The sequence below is a fragment of the Haemaphysalis longicornis genome, unplaced genomic scaffold (genome assembly GCF_048455015.1).
Source record: "Haemaphysalis longicornis isolate Haplotype H1 unplaced genomic scaffold, Haemaphysalis longicornis Haplotype H1 scaffold_7, whole genome shotgun sequence".
NCBI classification, from domain to species: Eukaryota; Metazoa; Arthropoda; class Arachnida; order Ixodida; family Ixodidae; genus Haemaphysalis; species Haemaphysalis longicornis.
Genome location: NW_027526422.1, coordinates 83173049 through 83190753, shown reverse-complemented (window position 1 = coordinate 83190753; position 17705 = coordinate 83173049). Strand labels below are relative to the sequence as shown.

The following is a 17705-nucleotide window of genomic DNA, read 5'->3' as shown; positions in this document are numbered from 1 at the left end:
GTTCATTCACGCACCTAACCGTTGTTTGGCAGGTTTCCACGTGCGCGGGGAGGGGAGGTTCACGAGGGCGTGCGGCTGCCGGTGGGAGCGTGAAGTCAAATAGAGAGAGAGGGGGGAGGGAGAGAGAGACTGGAGATGCAAGAGAGGGGGACAAAGAAAGTACATCCGCGAACAGTTGCGGACGAAGAGCTACAAAAGGTGCCGATATGGGAGAAACGCGTACACAAAGAAACAAATACGACGGCCTTCTCACGTTGCAGGGGAGGCGGGGGCCCTCCTTCAAGATTGAGAGGGCACGCAGTGACACGAACGGGCATGTCGACACGGCCGCGCAACGGAGGACCGCGTCCGCGCAAAACGCTGTCACCGACGCGAACCGGTCTGTACCGCACCGCCGTGATGCAATTATAATTGCGGCGAAACGCAAGAAAACCAAGCAAACGGTCATAATAACTGGGGGCGCCGCTTGTTATCTAAGCGACGCTCTTTTCTTCCGTGTGAAGAGATGAGCGCCCGCCGCACGAAACGCACACTGTTTCGTCAATCGAGCAGTCCGAGTGGGGTTTCAATCGCGGCTCCGTACTGTCACGTAAATAGGTCTCTCTCTCTTTTTTCTTTTTCTTTTTTTTTTGCCCGTTCGGAGCAGCTCCACGCAGACAAAAACTGCTCCTGCCATATACTTTCTATGGGCAAATAAATTACGTAGCTGCTTAGAACTGCTTTGAGCGGACAAAGAGAGAGAGAGAGAGAGAGAGAGAGAGAGAGAGAGAGAGAGAGAGAGAGAGAGAGTTATAGGGCAAAATGAGGGTGATGCAGTACAATGGACTTAGAGGGAGACAGGGCTCCGTGATTCACGCCCCGCATTTATTACCCGTGGCTGCAGTCTCAGTGGTATTCACTCGATGACCCCCGTAAAAAAACTTATGCCTCATTTGCATACCACCTTCATAAGGGAGATCACTTCACTCGACGCGCAATGAGAAGGTTTCACAACCGCCTCCACGATAGGGGACGAGGAACAACAACGACAAACACCACGCGCGAACGCCGTGATAAAGAACATTGTGGACAGATTAGGGCGGGCGGGGGATTCGCAGGCTGGTAGACTTTATGGATCATGGCTTCTGCCGTTGCGCCGGGGTGGGGTGGAAGGTCAGGCAGTGTAAGTAGATCAATGCGGTACATTCGTTCACGCAAAAACATGCTCCGTGTTACAAACCCCACTCTTGCTTGCCTTGGAGTTTTAGTGGACGTTGAACTCGAACTTCGTTGAAACCGAACTGGTGGCTGGAACGGCGGTGGAAAGGGCTGAGGCTAATGCCACCACGCTTTCGCACTCCGAACTGCATCCACAGAGCGGCGCGTGGACTAAGAACTCCATGATTTCACATTCTTCAATTGTTACGACAAAAAATCAACTACCCCTGCGCAAACGACAACGACGGAAGAACGCGAAGCTTTCTTATCTGTACGGTTCACTGCACTGCGATTGCGCTCTCTAGTGCTTTACTGATGCGGGCATTCCACAGCTTTCCGTAGCGTTTACCCATCGTCGTCGTAGACGGAGGAGTTCATTTACCTTTCTAATCTTCCATGTCCATGCGCCCCTCTCCAAAACCAAACGGATTCGACCGTACCGTAATGTTGCAATCGGATAGACGCCAGCTTCAAAAACGCGAGGGACCCAGGTTCAATTCCGACCACGGAATGCGTTGTAATTTTGCTTCATCTAACCCACGATCACTATCGTCATCGACAGAGAAAGTGGACTTTACTTCAGTGCGTTTTCGGTGGACTACAGACGACATTGTCAGTGAGAAACTGAAAGCTTCGCTTTAAAACCACGGCAGCTTTAGCACAAGCCAACTTCACCATTTTTGAACGAAAACTTACGATGACAGGAAACACAACCTTGAGCACTTCATACGCACTGTTCAAACACAAAATATAAGCATCGGGAAAATCGAGCGCACAAAGCTATATAGTCACGCAGTTATCTCCCTGATCGTTTAATAAAATTAGCCCAACTATAAAATTAATCCCTGCTTCAGCAACCCCGTTGCACGTGTGCGTGTATGCGGCAGCGCGCCTTCCTCCCTTTCCCTCTCCGCTGATCTCTCCCGCTCTAAACGCGCTGTGCCATAAATTGTGGGCCATGTCTTTATTGTATGTGTGTACTATACAATAACGATCGGCTTAATTTTTTACGGACCCTCCAAGTGCTTCGGGATTCCCCTTCTCGCCGTCGTAATTTACGCTTCAACTTCCGGCAAGTACCTCCAGGAAGCGCCTCCACACGAGCTTCCGGTCAAACACCGCGAAACTTGTGGCTTTTCTGCCGGCACCGGTCTTGCTTCCCGATTTTACCGGTAACAAGCCACTTGAACTCATATTTTTTGCCTTTGCTATCGCTTTTCCCCTTTTGGCTTCGCATTTTTCTAACTCTGCCAACCCCTGCCCCACATCCGCACTCGAATACAGGGTCATTTCATCACGCCGTATTCGGGATACACTCCTGTTTCCTTTCTTTAACGATATACTTCATTTTTTCTCTCTTTCTTAAGCGACACGGTGTACAGTGGGGTCCTTTACACAGCTACATCCATAGAGTTTCTTACTATATACACTAGGGAGGAATCTGGCGCTAGCGTCTATGCGGCTCACATCAAGGCCGACTGTGTCGTCGGGCCAACATCATACAATGCGCTCGCCTTAGTTCCGTCATTGGCTTGGATAGAAACGTTTTTGAGGCCGTATATTGGAACACAGTGCCACAAAAATGCATAGAATGGTGTGTTATTATATAAGTGGAAAATAAAACAGGCTGTTTTAAAGCTAAGAAGAAAGGACGTGAAGCGTACTTTTGCGGAACGGTTGTTCTGCAGACTAAGCTTGTGGTTAACAACAAAGTTAATATTTGGGGAGAAACTCGTTAGAGACTTTTATTTTATTGTTTTACCATTATTTCAAATAATAAGTTGTTTGAAGAGCTTGGAAATGCTTTGAGCGTGCCTATGAAAACGTCGCCTTCGCGGCAAATCGGTGCACCGACCATCAGCCACAGTTTAACAAAACTTGTTGCTGAGCGAGTTGCTTGATACTTGAACAAAAAAGGAAACGTGGCGGTAAACAGCCGTGGAAGAAGATAAGACAAGACGAGTACAGGTGCCCGTACGTCTGTCGTACCCGTTTTTCGTCAAAGTATACGTCTGGTTTCTTTTTTTTTTTTTTCCTCTCGTCAGCTACACCTTTCGTGGAGGCATATTACCCGCTCAATCATACGTTTCTTCGACTCCAGCATGACCAACCGTTAGGGTACGATCACGCTCTGCCTGCTTTTTCACCGAGCACGGAGTTGTTACGGCTCACGGCTACCGCAGAACAGGGAGGCTTTCGGCTATCTCGTACCTCGTACACGTTTTAATGCATAGTCAAGAAAGCGAATCCCCCAAACCGAGTAAGAATCCAGTTGTCATGCCAATCCCAAGCCAGAAACAGGGGTCTTCCCATAACCCCCCACGACGATATATGAATTCCCAGGTGAAGTTTCCTCTATAATACACTTACTAAGAAACTCTATGGCTACAGCATCTTATGAAAACGGTGCCGTCGCCGCAAGCAAACGCCAATAAAACCACACGTTCGTGGATATGGTGCACTTACAATTAAATGTGAAATACTTCCGACGTATGTATACGCCTAAAACCGTCTGCAACTAATACGGAAACGCAGTCTTGCTACAAGAACAGAAGTGAGCCGCCGAACTCGAAGTCTTATCTTTTAGCCCTAGTATATTTCGCCAGATCTAGAACGTGACAAAACACCGTTATCATTGCCACCGAAAGCGGTGTACAAACGAAATCCCACTCTTCGAACCGCACGTAGGGTGTGAAATTACGTAACTTCTAATGGCACCTCTTCGAATTGTTTTGATGCAGTTTAGTGATCATCGCCCTGTTTTGCTGCAGGAATGCTGAAAAGTTGTTTGACTGAGGCCTACTGGGACATAAGCAGTAAAACGGCGCTGCCACAGGACAAACACAGGAGACGTATACACAGTCCCCGCATTTTTTACAGCCTATGCTTTATTTAAGTAATCGACCTCCTTATATACCACGACAATGTAAAAATATGAGTGTAAAGAACACTACAGTACAGCGTTTTGTAATATATCTCAGGCGATCACAATCGCAACAAAACGTTTTCCCTAGACAGCGCCGCGTGCACGTTGTCTTTGTTTATTCTGCATCAGCGAGCTTTTTTAAATGCAGAGCATTTCAGTAACTCACGATGTCACCCGCGTTGACGTCCGTAGTCGTAGTCCGCACGCTCACTGCGCATGCGCGTCGAGTCGAGGCGATAGCGAACACTCTCTCGCGAGGGGCATTGGATTGGATTCGATTGGATTGGCTTGGCTTGGATTGGCTTGGATTAAAGTGGATTGTGTTTGATTGTGTTGCGTCATAGCCGCGGCACGTTGCGTCATAGCCGCGGCAGACGCGCTGGGGCCGGCGCATGTGCAGTACTCTCTCTTCCGCGGTTTCCTCTCCTTCGGGCGCGCTGCGCATATAACCGGTGTGCCGTTCTCCGGCGAAGCAACATCCGCGCTTGGCTCAAACACCTAGAGTCCACGCCGCATTACAAGTACGCCAACGTCGTCGACTGGGACCGGCTTACGCAGTCCCCTCAACGTATATAAGCGGCGGAGCGCGCGTTCGGAATTCAGTCAAGGGCGTCTTTGCTTGGCTTTCGCTTGACGTGACGCTTTGCTTGACTCGAGTAGATGCGACGCATTTACTCGAGTTCCCCCCCGTGGGAAGATGCGGGCGGCTTTTTTTGTTTGTTCATCGGTGTATATCGCCAGGTGACCCGACGTTTACTCTTGTTTACTTCTGGGTCCTTGTTTTGGTGCATAGCTAATCCAAAGACACGGTGTTATTACGACAGGCCCTCCGCCTTACTTTTGATTATCTTATTTTTGAGCATTCATATATAGGTATTTTTCTGCGACGCTAAATATTTACGTATTTCTTTCACAACACTTGTTCGTGTTTTGACTTTAAATTATGAAACGTAATGCATGCAAGTTAGCCTTTCTTTCTTAGCGCTTCGGGTTATCACAAAGAACTCCAATGTCAATCCGTAACAGTGATTGTTCCGATAGCGATATGCACGACGTTGGGATAATAATACAGTAGACTCTCGACAAACGGAACTTGAAGGGACCGAAAAAATTAGTTCCGTCTAAAAGGTGGTCTGTTTCCTGAAATAAATCTGTGAAAGTGCAAATTTATGTGCGTGCACACTCTTAATCCCATTTCATGGAAATGTAAGCACTAGAAGGTGAATGTAGCTGCTAGTTTTTCAGAAAGCAAGAAAACTACAAGAGGTTTAGGCACAGCATTCACAAAGTTGATTTGGCAACCATGAGTCGCTGTGCACTACAAAATGCATGAATTATTTTTCTTTGCGTCCTTGCAACTGCATCTTCACAGAAGCCAGAGGCCTCAACTTCGCGAGTGCTTACGAGACACCGAATTTAGATCACGGCAACGTGGTAACGAAGCGCGAATAGCATCACGATGGCACGAACGAGGCGGCAGGGGCTGAGACCTGTAACATCGGCGTCTTGAATCGAGACCGAACGACTGGAACAAGAACTGCGATGTTGCATTCGTTGTGCTAACATATGACCACTAACGAGTCGAGGCTTACCAGGCCAACGAGGCTAAAAAAAACATGGAGGAGGACAAAAAAAAAAAAAAAACAGCCGGAACAGTAAAAAGCTGATTTACATGCCAATGGGTTTCACAAGAATTTCCACTTCCGGTTCCGTTTACACGGTGACGCGGAAATATTAGTTCCGATTACCGAGAGTTTTTTTTTTATGTTATCTGAATACAAAACCAACCAAGTTACAGGCTGCTGTTCCGTTTAAGCGGCAATTCCGTTTAAGCGATTTCCGTTTATCGAGATTTTACTGTACGTACAATTCGCGTTTGTTGTGCATAGTCAGCCCTTCCGCGAGCATTTCCCGGTGATATCTGCTTCCCTGCATATCAGCTATACGAAGCTACGTGCAAATGGGACGACAATTCAGGACTGATTTTAGGGAACGAAATTGCTGTTGCGTCCCACTAAAGCTGCTTAACAGTGAAAGCACTGCGAGATACGTGTATTGAGAGCATAACATGGTTCTTACGACGATAGCGCGCTGTTCACGCGATTGCGAAACCACAAGCTTCGCAGCCCTCGATATATTGTTGAAGAGATACTTTGTTCCTCCGAGATCATTTCAAACACTTCTTCTTGGTAGCTTACGCATCTTAGATAGCCTGTACGGCGCAATGAAAGCTTGTTCAGACCTTATCTTCCGCCGGCTTTCCTGATATCTAGAGAACTCCGACGTACATACGACGCGAACCCTTCAACTATGGCCTTTTTTTAATCCTGTGCTGAAGAACTCCGGCAGCAATACTTGAACATTTGCCGTAATTTTTTATTATGTGCTCCTTCTACGCAATCTGAAGCGTTCATGCACTTTTTTTTTTCGCCCCCCGCTTTCAGCAATGTCAAGAGGCAAGTACAGCGTTGTTTCTGGCACTGGGGTACTTCCCTGAAGCAGCCCCTCCATCCCCGTTATTGCTAGACTTGTCTAGAGCATTTTAGAGCTTGGCTAGAGCATTTGGCTAGAGCACTTGGCTAGAGTCGACGGAATGCATGCTTTCGGCTTTCGACAACTTACAGGTCAATTTTAGTGCTCCAGGCAACCAGGACAAAGTTTTGAAGATTTTTTTTTTTTTCTGACAACACCACCCACCCGCAGTTCTAGAGCTTTGATAATGATCACATAATCGTTGAGATACCTGAAAGTAGAGTTGAGCCGTCCGGCTTGAAATGGTCAGTATTTTCAATCTTATGTTACACTCTACGAAATCGCCGACGGTGGGCTTCACCCCAATGCACCAGAACGACCAATCAGCGTGAAGAAATGAGCGAACTTGGCGAATCACGAGGCCACGTATGCAATTCGAGTCAATCGCACGCTGGGACTCGTCATTCGCCAAGTTCGCCGATTTCTTCACGCTGATTGGTCGTTCTGGTGCACTGGGGTGAAGCCCACCTGTGGCGATTTCTTAGTACTCAAACACGAAAATCTTGGTCAAGACACGTGCGACCGAAAGCCCAATAAAAATCCCGAACCAGCTCCACCGGTTGAATATGGGGTTTAACGCGCCGACGCTATTGATGAGGCGCGCCGTAGTGGAGGGCTCCGGATTATATTTGACCACCTGGGGAATTTAAACGTGCGCCGAAATCTCGAACGGGCGCTTTGGCTTTTCGCCTCCACCAGGAAAGCGGCCGCCGCTGCCAGGAATTGAACCAGCGGCTTGTGCTCAGCAGCGCAACGCCTTAGCCACTGAGACACCGTGGCGGTTGGACCATCTCCACTAACGTGATTCCGGGGAGGGACGAAGCATGCAGTGTAGAAGTGTATTCAAAGAGTCTCTTTCTTGCCGCATGGCGCGCGCTGAATAGGCGGAGCAATCGTGCGCTTGTTGAGGCGGTGGCGCCCTCTCTCGCGTTGAACCGGGTTTAAGAAATTAAATGAGAGACACACTGGTCGCAATTTTGCCCACGAAGATGAAACCGTTGGGGTATAGGTATACAGCTTCGCTGTAAAATTCTCGTGTCTTTAGAGCACGAAGCGTTCTAGCGCGAGGCGTTGAAAAACGAGTGTCCCGGTGTTCTAGTACCGTGTCTACAGGATACGACTGCAGGAGACGCCGACAGCCCGAGCCCCTAAGGTGCTTCGCCCCTAATATTTGCTCACTTGAGGCTGCCACTCAAACCAGATAGTCGTACGCATATAAAAAGCTAAGAAAACAAAGTGTTATAAGTACGGGTATGTATTCTTGTAGCACTGTATGAGTACAGTTTTTCTATAAGCGTTAAATCTTGCCTTGTCGAAATTTTGCGGTTTAACGCGCCGAAATGGAGGGCTCCGGGCTAATTTTTTACTACCTAGAGATGTTTAATGTTCGCCGAAATCTCGACAAACAGGCGTTTTCGCTGTGCGCCTCCATAAGAAAAGCAGCCACCACGGCCGGGAATCGAACACGCATCCTTGGGCTCAGCAGCACGGCGCCTCAGCTACTGCGCTACCGTGGTGGGTTAAATCTTGTCTTTTACGGCACTGAGCAACGCATCATTAAGGAAACTGTAGCAGACGTATTCAATACTGAGCGAAAATCCTCCGGATGCCGAGATTTCGGTGTCCGTTTAAAACATCCGTCAGTGGTACACATTAATCCACTACAGCTCGCCTCATAGCCGAAGTATCGCTTCGGCCGTTAAACCGCAATTTGTAATTTCGCGATTTGCGAACGGCTGAAAAGCAAGAAAGACAAAGCAAGAACAATGTTTCGGAAACACAAGGCCACGGCGAAGAGAACACGGGACGTGATCAGCGATCGTCTAACAGGAACGGGACTTATCAGCTAGACCGGCTTTGTTCCGCAGTACGTTCAACCGATTGGCGCCGCTTCCGACCGGTGTAGAGATCGGCATCAAGTGGAGAGATTCGATAGGCCATTGTTCTGTGCGCGCTGGACTATTGTAACGCAGGTGGCATGCAAGCGCATTATGCCGAAGTCGGGCGGGAGCGTTGGCGCGTCGATACAGTTTCGCATGCCAAACTATTTTTAGTGTGCGCTGCTTCTTATTTTCTATGCAATTTCGAGTAATGCTAATATGTTTCTAATATCTATTTTTATTCACTGCTGGTAATGCCCACTTCAAAGCGGTGTATGCATCGGAGATTGGCTGCTTCCTTTAAAAATGCGCGGCTATAGGTTGACTATACTTTTCTCATCTTTTCCAATTATAGAGAAAATAATGAAAACTCGATAGCGTTGAAGGCTCTAAAAATACTTTACGTTTAATATGCAGAAAAGGAGCCTCTCATCAAGGCGTTGTGAGTGGCATACATACATTGAACGGTGTATCCCCCGAACGACTCAAGCCCTCCGTTCGGTGGGGTACCTTTCACTGGCGTTACAGGATGATGATTATACTTTTAATCTTTCATAAGTAAACCTTTTTTTGAAAAGGTAAAAAGCGCGACTTGGACAACGACAGTAGAGAAGGACGACGGGACAAGCGCTCACTTTCAACTAACATTTATTGAGGCATCGTCTCATATTTATACAAGTACCAGGAGCATGCGCACTTTGGAACACTACGTAGAACGAATCAACCAGAGAACATAATCACAGTGACATTTTCAAAAATTCACACTCACTGGCACGCAAAAGAACCGAAGTATCACTGACGCATTTATCACCTAACTGCTTAATATGGAACGCTTCTAACAGCTCTCTCGCCACGGAATTTTTACTCCTACCGAGAATCCTAATCTGGTCAAACAGAGGTCTGCACTCTTTCAAGGGACTGACAGGCCTACAGTCTTTGCAGTGTGCGGGTAAATGCGCACGCGTATCATTGTTAAGAGAAGAACTATGCTCGCGTGCCCGGTCATTCACACACCTGCCCGTCTGGCCGATGTAGGCCTCCCCGCATAAAAGCGGTATCTCGTAGACCACACCGACGTCACACGCCACAAAGCGCTTGGCATGCTTCTTTTCGCACTTTTTCGGTTTTGGCTTGCCGGAAATTTGCGCACACAGGCGGCCAAGTTTCTGTGGAGCAGAAAACACCACCGGCACTTGGTACCGTTCTGCCACTTTTTTCAGGTTGTGCGTAACCTTATGTATATAGGGCAGAACAACAGGCTTCACCTTAGGTTGTTCTGGCCGCCTCGCACCTACTTGGCCTTTGGCTTTCCGCAGCAAGGCTTCGGCAATCGGCTTCGGTGGATTGTTTTATGCGGTTGTTGGAATTTTATCTGGACGCAACATTTGTTTCTTTCGAAGGACGCACGTACATTCAGAAACAAGGAATTTGTATCGGGTCATGCGTTGCGCCAGTCTTATGCAATATTTTTCTTGCTAGTGTTGACCGGGACTTGCTTTTAAGTTTTGACAAGGATGTTGTTCTGCGTGTTTTTAGATATGTCGACGATTTTTTAGTGGTTTTAAAAAAACAGTGTTCTTTTAACTACATTGCAGCCGCAGAAGGGATTTTAGAGAACTTTAGTCGCCATGGGAAAGGTCTTGCATTTACACACGAGATTCCAAGTGATGACACCCTGCAGTTTTTGGATATCAATTTTAAATTTTCTTCCGACCATGTTTGTTGGGTCTATCGCCCGCGTGCCCGTAAACAGCTCCTGCCTTTTTCATCATCTCATTCAAAGACTGTCAAAAGGGCCATAGCGTCTCTGGTTTTAGAATCTGCACTGAAGAAGTCGTGTGCACATGCTGTTCAAGAGAGCTTTGACTCTCAATTGAAGAGACTTCTGTCGGTCGGCTACCCAAGCTATGTCTTGGTGGGTGTTGCCGAAGCCTTGCTGCGGAAAGCCAAAGGCCAAGTAGGTGCGAGGCGGCCAGAACAACCTAAGGTGAAGCCTGTTGTTCTGCCCTATATACATAAGGTTACGCACAACCTGAAAAAAGTGGCAGAACGGTACCAAGTGCCGGTGGTGTTTTCTGCTCCACAGAAACTTGGCCGCCTGTGTGCGCAAATTTCCGGCAAGCCAAAACCGAAAAAGTGCGAAAAGAAGCATGCCAAGCGCTTTGTGGCGTGTGACGTCGGTGTGGTCTACGAGATACCGCTTTTATGCGGGGAGGCCTACATCGGCCAGACGGGCAGGTGTGTGAATGACCGGGCACGCGAGCATAGTTCTTCTCTTAACAATGATACGCGTGCGCATTTACCCGCACACTGCAAAGACTGTAGGCCTGTCAGTCCCTTGAAAGAGTGCAGACCTCTGTTTGACCAGATTAGGATTCTCGGTAGGAGTAAAAATTCCGTGGCGAGAGAGCTGTTAGAAGCGTTCCATATTAAGCAGTTAGGTGATAAATGCGTCAGTGATACTTCGGTTCTTTTGCGTGCCAGTGAGTGTGAATTTTTGAAAATGTCACTGTGATTATGTTCTCTGGTTGATTCGTTCTACGTAGTGTTCCAAAGTGCGCATGCTCCTGGTACTTGTATAAATATGAGACGATGCCTCAATAAATGTTAGTTGAAAGTGAGCGCTTGTCCCGTCGTCCTTCTCTACTGTCGTTGTCCAAGTCGCGCTTTTTACCTTTTCAAGCATAATGCACCAACTTGCCCAACAGATTTGTTTAATAAACCTTTTTTTGTTATTGAGAATAATTATAAACTTAACAAATGATGTCCCTAGCTTGCCAGGAAGTTCTTCAGAACATTTTTCAACGTTAAGTCTGCTTGGGTCACTTCGAAGTCGAAAGCCTGGCGCACCATTGTGACGCGTGCCTTTTACATATACGTGCACCCATGGACACAGCAGCCATGCTATTTTACGGTACTTAATCCAGCTGTGTCCACCTTAATCCCATCTTACCAATCAACACTAAATCGCAAATCAATCTCGAATTAACTGTGGCATTCATTAATCATCTCTTATACACGGCTAGCATGCTTTGTTTCAATTCTGGACTTCTTTCGTTCGTGTCGACGCCGAGGACATTAAAGGTCGCCTTCCAATGAGGCGTATAATGCCGCCTTTATAAATCCGTTTGCACGAGGAAATAAGAAAATTTCGCCCAGAACGCGCGAAAAACATCAAGGATAAGATGGCAACACTGCTCTTAGTAAACATTTCGCTAAGTTTTGTTGAGGTGTTATTATATACCAACGTAGCGCTACTACAACTTCCACTACTATTGATAATATTGAAAATAATTGAATACAACATTAACGCACCCAGGAACAGTTGCCAGACATGCAAAAAGCAAAACTTTCACATAGACAATGCATACAATCCATACACTGTATAGAATGAAACATGAACCAAACTGTCTTGACACAACAAAAAACACAATTTTGTCATGAGAAAATAGGCTCACTACGGAACATAGACTCACTACCGACATAGACTCACTGCAGACATACCACAGACATACCGACATACGCACTACAGACGTACGTGGAAAGTGAGAGCAACACTTTAACATAGCGAGGAAACATACAATGCAAACAGTACAACAACAGGCCACGACAACCACTATTGAAAAGATAAGACAACGCACGCATCGATCAGGAAGAATGAGTACAATAGTATACCTTTATCTCATCATAAACCACGCATCGGTATGCATTTAGATAAGTTTACTGAATGTGCGCAAAATCGTTGAGTGGGTTCGTTCGGTCTTCGTTCGCGATTTCCGTCTTTTAAGGCTTTACGACCGACTGGACGCACTTCCAGCGAAGATTGGGCGCACTTTTAGCAAAGGTTTAGACGCACTTTTGGCGCAAATTTCAGGTTGAAAATCTTCCACGCTTCTCTTAACTTTCTTCAGGAAGGGTTGGTACATGTTTTGTTTGAAGCTCGCTATAAAATCGGAATCGCTGTTATCGAGACAAAGAAGTGTTTTTAATGCACTAAACTTGAATTTTGTCTTCATAGCCCCCTTCAAAAACCTTAGACCAACTGGTACACGTAAGGGACAGGTATCGCGAGCTTTATTCGAAACCGCGGTTGAGCCTTCCTTAGCGGTCTCAATTCGCTTTGACAAGAAGACGGCGCCCTTCAAGGACAACAGGAGGGTTTATTGAGCCTCTCGGAGACCACCGTCAGTCAGTCAGCGTCCATGACCGAACATGAAGACGGTGAAGATGATGTGCACGAGCCGGGCCCATACCTCAAGAATGCAGGGCAGGTCTTGCGCCACCATTCGGTGTCACTTGTTTTTCCTCGAAAGTTCCGACAACACTTTATTAAATCCACCTGGCCATTAGTGATATCAATGATTTGATGATGGTTGGTTTGTAATGGCGCGAGGCTGACTGCGAGCAAAGAGTGCCAAAACGCTTGTACATATCAGGATATATGCCCGCACACTATACCAACGATCTCGCGGTAGTATACCTCCAAACACTCTACTTTATGCAAGAAGCAGCGAAACCATCCTCCGCAACTTTCACGCCTTTTTTTTTTTTTTTTACAATACTCCCACACGTGTCAAAACGTCGCCTACCCAACCTTTCAAAACATCCTGTACTGCTTAGTCCACTGCATTAAAAAAAAAAACAAAAAGAAACATGTTATTGAGGGTCGAGGCGACTCGTGAGTAAATGCAAACCGCGTTTTGAAGCGAAGATTTTTATACCTCACTGACGGCACCCGATGTCGCGCCACAACGCACTGAAGGAAAGCCAACTTTACACAATGGGTTTCACCAAACGAAAGGCACACGAAGCGCCTCAAGAAAAAGAAACCGCTTCCCTGGGCCCCTCGCGTTATGAAGCCGACGTCTATCCGATCGCTCCATTCTGATCCGATCCAACCAGTTTGGATTTTGGACTTCGACTTTCACACAGGTCGTATAAGAGAAAGATTCACGTTTTAAGCATCTTCCTCTTACGAAAGGGGCTTTCATTTTTTAATCCCAAAGCCATAACAACAACTGCATAAACGTCCTAAAAATAGAGGTCTGAGTCAACAGAAACTCAGCATCTGGACGAAAGGGTGCGTTGTCGTCGCCCCCCGACGATTTTCAGTAAGTTTGAGGAAATCCCAGTGAGCAACGCTCTTGGCATGCGACGTCCAGATTGCACGAGGCTGGCTTCGCGGAACGCGTTGCATGAACAACGAAAACAACGACAGCAAATCAGCTGTAATGAACGACATAAGACGGGGCGGGAATCTCAGCTCCCAGATGAGCTTTTACGCTTTTTCCCTCGCTTATTGCCACGAACTGTTTCGCGATTAGGTAATGACAGCTAAAGAATCATATAATGTGTTACGAGTTTACTCTTTTGGTGATGATTCAGCGTTTCTGACGATAGAACCGCAACTAAAGAACATAACGCGCCAGCGAAATGCCAAAATAACATAGCCCTTCTTATTGGCACGCAGGTAATGCAAGCTAGAGAATCCTAATGCGTTGCGAGTTCCACTCATTTGAAGGTGATTCAGCGCCCTTGACGATAGGACCCCAACTAAGAACATAAAGCTCACCCATAGCGGAGTACCAACACAACATAGCGCTCTTTATTGGCACGCGAAAAGCGCGTGGCAGCGCTTCACTTCCCTACGCAGAAGCGGCGGCCGTCAAATGTAAGCATGGCTGGCGCCCCATAATGGACGTTTGCCGCCGCTCATCACTGCGCGGGCAGTCAACGCGGCCGGCCTCTATTATTCACGCCGCCACTGTCGCTGGTCGCAGGCACCGCGACGACGCCAGGCCTTCCGCTGCGCCAATGACTTCCAGCTAAGTCGTCGCCTTGTCACTTAATCAAGGGCCCGCTGGGAAAAGCGAGCACGGGCGCCGTTGGCCGTTTATTATTCCATTTCCCTCCCCCCACCTCTCTCTCTCTCTGTCGTGTCGAGTAGTACATCATATCTCAAAGAGCGGTATTCACCGTCTTCGTATCGTTTTCTGGCGTGTCGTCGACATCGTCAGATGTTTATTACGGACGGCGCCGAGTTTTTGTATAAGGAGACGGGCGACGAAGGACTATGTACTCAATGAGCTGCGCGTTGCGTCAACCACTAGATTACGCTACATTTGCGACGATTGGGAAAGAATCGGCCGCTAAGCGGAATCCAGCTGACACAAACACGGGCAACCGACTCCTTGGGCTACGCTTATAATACATTTCAGCCCTAAAAAATGAGAAAAAACGTACGGCCGTGAGGTTTTCTGGAGAAATTCGTCAAGCGCATGAAATGTCAGCGTGAACATGCTGTGTGGGCAAGCGAGCAAGCGGGAAAACGAAATAAAGAACAAACAAGCATGCATTTACACAAATTTTACAGCGTGTGGCACTCAGGTTTCATCCGTTTCTGGTTAACCCTCAGCCCGGGTATACGTACCATGTGCGCGTGTCATTGTGCTTAGAGAACTTTCATGGTATATACAAAAGAGATAGGCCTTGCCGTGTACAGCCGATCACCCTCATATGTGTATGTCATGCGGACATGGGTTTGGAATACGACATTTTGTTCTCGAAATTTAACTTGACCTCCCCCTCCCCCCGTTTACCTTACTTTCACACCCACCCACCTCCACAGAACAGGCATTCCCTTTGTTTAAAGTACACCTCAGCAATGACAACAACAGGCTCGCCTTGAGCCCTCCCACTATCCTCAAGAGCAATTTCCTAAAAAAAAAAAAAAGAAAAGAAACAGGCGGCTCAGCCTTGACTGGCTTGTGCGCATATTTCCGAATTTCGATGGTCTGCTCGACAATGTGTCCTTGCACTGTCGTGAGTTTAGTTTGTGTGCGCTCATAAATTTGTTACAAAATGCCTCCGCACAGTCACTGGATCTGAGAGTGAGGATACTGCCACGTTCCGTTCTTCAGGATTAGTTAGATGGTGTCTAATTTTTTTTTGTTCTTCCTAAATTCTTCATTTCTAACCTAATTTCTTTTCTTTATATTTGCACCGATTTCCGATTTGCTGCACTGTCACCAGGTTATGTTAGAGTATTCATTGACGTAACGGGTGACTTGTAGGCTAACAGGTTTGTTCTTAGCGCGCCCAATAAAAGGTGGCTCTTGAGGGAACACAGCTGCGCGAACGCTGTAGTCTTGTGTAAAGCCTAATTCCAAACTTTCTGCTCATTTAACGGGTTTTGAGTAATACCCTACGTAATACCCTCCTGGGAGAAGGCTTTTAGGGGTATGCTAAACGAACAAAGAAACAAGCAAAATAAATAAATAAATAAATAAATAAATAAATAAATAAATAAATAAATAAATAAATAAATAAATAATACACAAATAAATAAATAAATAAATATCCACGTGGACCGTGGTTCAGGCCCAGTAGAGTAGAACGGGTGAATCTGGTAGAACGGGTGAAACAGGCCGCCCAGACCCAGGACTTTCTGGACTACGGAGGTCTCCCAACTGGCGGTGAACAAACCTACTTTGAATCATCATCATCACCATCATCATCATCATAATCCTGGTTGTGCCCAGGCTGCTCCAATGAACATGTATTTTTCCTCCTATCTATTTATTTATCAATGCTGTAGGTCACTGTAGGTAACATGCAGAACCTTAAAGTTATCGGTCATACATGATCACAGTTGAATTTGAACATCTTCGACAGAACTCTGTCTGGTTGGGTTAAACTTAAGAGGCAAATACACCAACCAAGGGCGTTTATTCAGGGACCGCTTTGAATAAACGCCCTTGGTTGGTGTATTTGCCTCTTATGATCACAGTTACATCATAAGGTGCAGGAAGTAACGTAAGAAATAGCAAAATTCCAAGGACAAATGGAGCAATGCGGAGCTTTTTAAGTCACCAGCTACATTGGCATGGTATGAATTATTTTGTTACATGTCACGTACTCGTGGGCAAGTAATGCGCAAATGAAAGAACGCTGTATTTTTACATCTCGCGCAACGAAGGACAAAAACAATGTGCGAAAGGAAAAGCCCTAACGCAGCAGGGAAGTGCACTTTCTGCGTCTTTTACAGCCAGAACAGCTTACAAGGACTCCATTAGCTGTTCCACAAATGAAGGGAGCTGACTTAGATCCCGGTTGTTTACAGCTCTGCTTCGTAAGCCAGTTCAAATGTTCACGCCGTGCGGGTAATAGGAATTATTTAAAAGTGCTGCAATGAGCACTAAAGGGTCTAACGCATTTATCGTGGTTTACCCTGCTGGAGCAGCTGCCAGGCGAATGAACGCAGTCGGCTTGCTAAAATCAATGTGACCATTTAAAAAGAGAATTAAAACTGTTGATTGAAGCGGCATGAAGCCGACAAGACAGAGTTGATAGTTGCTTGATTGGGCATTGCCGTTACACTGTCGTGCGAAGAATATTTTGAGTACAGATATCTCAATGCCCTATTCCGTAATCTTTGTAATGTGCCGTGAAGGTATTTTTGGTGAGGGCACCAAAAACACACCCACCTATTCCAGAAAAGGCCCCAAAAAGTTTTGTACATGTCGCTTTTTTTTTAAGTTGGGGATGCTCTTTACAGTCGTCTGCGCAGAAGCCTTAGTTGCCACATTTCCCTGGCGCAGACGCATATAAAATTTTCTGTGAACGTGACGCCGAAGTATTTTACTGTGTCAACTCACGTAATACCGAAACCTTTAGGATTGTAGGCAGACACGAAGGGTCGTTTTTTCTTGGTAAATTACATGATGGACGCCATTATAAATATATTCATTTAAATCCCTCACATTTCACACCAGAAGGCAGCGTGTTTTAATAAATAATTAAGCTTTAATTAGGCATCGATACTGCGTATCCTAATCCCGCGTCCATCCGCGAAAAAACGTAAGGGTACACCTGGTTCCACATAACAAGATTACATATACAAGAAAAAGTGTTGCCCCTAAGACAGAGCCTTGTGGCACTCCGAAAAAAAAAAAAACATTCAGGCAGCCGGAATCTACATTGTTTAGGATAACGCACAGAGTATAGGGCGTCAAGTAAGTCTCTATTCATGCTATTACACTTCTCTTAAAGCCTGTATATTCTGTATTCAAGCTTGGTGATTAGTTCAGCATGAGGACGATCGTAGTGCTCTGACAGGGTATATACCTATATTGGTGTGTAAGGTTGCACATGTACGCATGGATAGGTCA

At 46.5% G+C, this 17705-nt stretch overlaps 1 protein-coding gene across 3 annotated transcripts in view; it reads right to left on the bottom strand.

Moving 5' to 3' along the window:
* The window catches only part of Sarm (sterile alpha and armadillo motif), a 175375-nt gene that overhangs the window by 112253 nt on the left and 45417 nt on the right, over nt 1–17705 (bottom strand). The window lies entirely within an intron of this gene.